Source organism: Dioscorea cayenensis, chromosome 4 (genome assembly GCF_009730915.1).
Source record: "Dioscorea cayenensis subsp. rotundata cultivar TDr96_F1 chromosome 4, TDr96_F1_v2_PseudoChromosome.rev07_lg8_w22 25.fasta, whole genome shotgun sequence".
NCBI lineage: Eukaryota > Viridiplantae > Streptophyta > Magnoliopsida > Dioscoreales > Dioscoreaceae > Dioscorea > Dioscorea cayenensis.
In genome coordinates, this window is record NC_052474.1 from 16,971,808 (window position 1) to 16,975,830 (window position 4,023).

A 4,023-nucleotide genomic window follows, 5' to 3' on the forward strand; every position below is an offset into this window, starting at 1 on the left:
TGCTCATAGTGATAGCATTTTTAATGCTTTATCTTGGATTTTTCAATCATTGGACTTTTTGGGAATGATATATAGGAAAATTTCCATTTGCTTCATTGTAATATATAACGAATTCTTTTTCCATATTTTGTAATATTTGGTCTCAATTTGGTGTCTATAGGGAATGTTCGTTAATTCTTATATAACTACAAAAATTCATTATTATCAACTTTTTGAACATCATTCCCTACACAAATTTTATACTGCATGTTAGTCATTTTATTTAAAGTGCTTGACAAGTAAGTGCTTTGTGAATCTTTTACCATCTTGTTATAGTCGCATGATGGAGAATGAATAAGTAGATGCCATGTATGACATAGATCTTCAAGGCAAGCGTTGGATGCTCAATAAATTAATTGAAATCAGATTTAAATAATAGAGATCTCTGTTGAACTACTACTTTTTGCATCAATGACCTTGTGATGGCCATGTGCCCCCACCTCTCATCTTATTCTTGTTTATTTTGAATCTATTTGCCTATGTGTGTGTGTGTATGTTTAGATACATCTTTTAATGTTATAATGAGATTCAGTTAATTTCTAGGAATTTGACATGCTCATGAATTGCTTCTAGAGGCTCACTTTGGAGCTCTAGAATATAGACCAAAAAATTGACACTATTATACACATGATGATTGCTGAATAAAACCTGTACTCTTGCGTTCATATGAATTACAAAACAAAAAATAAAAATAAAAATATTAATATAAAAACAATAAAAACATCATGCAACCAATTCTTTTTGTCTTTTCTCAATTTTCAGATAGCCTTGATATCTCTCTTGCTCACACATGGTTGCATGAGCTATGCATGAGCTAAAAGAGTAGGACAACAGTTTTGCACCATAATTAATGATCAATGAAAGCATGCATGCATGCATGTTAATAGAAAGCAGTGGCGAAATAGAAATCTATCAATAGCAAAGGTTATTGACTCTATCTTTTGTCACTTCTATAAACATAAGGTAGAATACCCTAATTAGTCTCCATACTTAGATGAGCTTGCCTCTTAGTCTCTATGCTATGATTTGATACTTTTTTTACCTTTACTTGTTTGATTGGGTCAATCAGGTATAACATTGTAATGGGTGTTAGTTTTACTGTTTGAGTTGGTTAACATGGCTTTGTTATTAATAATGTATCATTAAACAAATCGATAAAACATTAAACAAACATTAAAAGATGTTGAACTGTATAGGATCCTAGGAAAATGAACCTAAATCCAATAAAGCCTTTTTCCTCTTCTCTCGCCCATCCACCTAACCCTACTAGTAATCCATCCCATATTAACCGTGCTCTCTCTCCCGCTTTGGGTAAACCCTCTTGTGCATGCATCATCTCCTCCTTCACCGTCTCCTGACACGGTCCACATCCCCCCACCGCACCACTAGTGCTCAACCTTGGGCTGGTGCGAGTCACGGCTCTACTCGGTAGGTGCAGTGCAGTCTCAACAAGAGTCACATCTTGAGGAGAACACCTCACCCAAGGAAGAAGACATTCTTGGGCTGTCTTTTTCAATTTTTTTTTTGGTGGGGGAAGGGGGGTGTTCAAAACTGTATTAATGGCATTCAAGATGACATTTAAGGATGATTTCATTCTGTTTTGGTTTATTGCGCATGAAAAATGGATTTTCCAGTTATTCCAACACAAATTGTACTGATTTTGCTAAATTTCTATTGATGAACAAGTTTGAAATCACTCTGCTGATGAGCATGTTTGAATGGTTTAGAACAATTTAAATTGGTAATTTTAAAACTTGCCATGGTTAATTTCACTGCTGTGTTCATAATGGAATTTTTTAACTGTGAAAATGAAATGATAACAATCTTCAATGTATGGTTTGTTAATTAGGCTTCTAATTAAGGTAGCCTATATAATGTCATCACAAGTGTTTTAAAAAAAAATTAGCCAATATTTACTTATCAACATACACATCAACAAAATGGTAAAAACATTCCACCACAAGCAAACAGAGCTATGCAAAACCTGAATAAAAATGAAGCAATTATCATTTCATGCCAATTTTTTTTTCTAAGCTACATACACATCAACAAAGCCTAAAAATAATCATGTACAATTTTACAAAATTTTGTAAAATCTAAACAAAAACGTTTATCATTTATAAAATTATTATTCAAACAATTATCAAAACAAAAATCAGACCCTCTAAATTATTGCTCTCTTAGTAGATCACTTCACCCGTAGTTCCTTGTATGATCACTTAATCTGGGAATGACTTCTTCCTTGGCTTAAGGTCTTCTACTCAAGATGTGACTCTTGTCGAGATTGCACCACATCTACCAAAGTCGAGCGTACACTGTATGGGCCGAGGTCGAGCGCTAGTGGTGCGGTAGGGGGATGTGGACCTTCTCGGGAGAGGGTGAGGGAGGAAATGATGGATGCACAGGAGGGTTTGCCCACGAGTGAGGATGGGGGAGCGTGGTGAATTGGGGGTGGATTACTAGTAGGATTAGGGGGATGGAGAAGAGAAGAGGAGAAAGGCTTTATTGGATCTAGGTTCATTGTAACAGGATCTGATAAAGTTCAATATCTTTAAATGTTTATTAATGTTTTCTTGATTTGTTAAATGACAGTTTATTAATAACAAAGCCACGTCAGCCAACACAAATGGTAAAACTAACTCCAGTTACAATGTTATACCTAATTGACCCAATCGAACAAGTAAAGAGACTAAATAGTATCGAATCATAGTATAGTGACTAAATGTGCAGACCCCTTATGTAGTGGGACTAATTAGGGTATTCTACCTAAAAATATATATATATGTATATATACTTTTCAAAAGGTGAATATATAGAAAAATTTTATCTACCTAAACATATATATATATATAAATAATGTTGAGTTTCAATATTTATAGAAAAAGTTTATTGATTATGTCATACAAATTGTAAATCAATAGAGTTATTATTATTAAGAAAGGTCAATTGTGTTGGCGGCATAGACAAAGCATGAATGCATAAGTCAAGGTAATTACTATATTGAATAGCATAAAACTTCATTATTTTTCTTTATGTGCCATATTTAGTTAGTATTGCATTATTATAAGTTGTAGGTTAAGTGTTGAATATGAACAAGGAGTTAGATAGTGAATTCTTGGAATTTGCATTTTTCCAATACACTATCAAATCAAATCTTGTGTCCATGTCGAAATATGTGTCAATAGTGTTCTTTTTGGCTAAAAGATGAGGTGTACGGACATCTCATTATCAACGTTATTCTCAGATTATAAAAAAATTGGTATGTACATGGAGAACAACCATCATCTTCTTCAAATCCAAATATTGAATGTCATGATGATTTGTTAAACCATGTCAATGTGTATGAAATGTTGAAAAATACATTTGGCATATCAAATGCTGGCATGAGAGATGAAACATCTCTTACTTCATCTCCGAGAGGTCTGAATAATGAAGCCAGTTAATTTTTCAAATTTCTTGAAGATGCAAACAAAGATTTGTGCTCAAGATGGTATAAATTTGCAAAAGTCACAGTTATTATACGACTTTATCATATAAAGTGCTCATCGAGATGGCGTAATAAATCTTTAGATTTACTACTTGTACTTTTGAAGGAAGCACTCCCAGAGGGAGAGACATTATCAAAATCCTTTTAAAAATTGAAAAAGATTGTTAAAGACTTAGTTCTTCATTACAAAAATATAGATGCATGCCCTAATGACTGTATGTTATTCTAGAAAGAAGCTGCACTTGATGAGATTTGTAAGGTATGTGGAGTTTCTATCTGGAAGCAAATTTAAAAAACTTGTGAGCTAAGACATCTTTTAAGGTAAAATAGAAGAAAATTCCTATAAAAGTGTTGCGGCATTTTCCTTTAGTCCTTAGATTATCGAGATTTTTCATGTCTTCACAAACAACCTCACTAATGGTATGGCATGATTAGTATTGGGTGAAAGATGGTTTTTTAAAGCATCCCGTAGATTCAATAGCATCGAAAAATTTTTA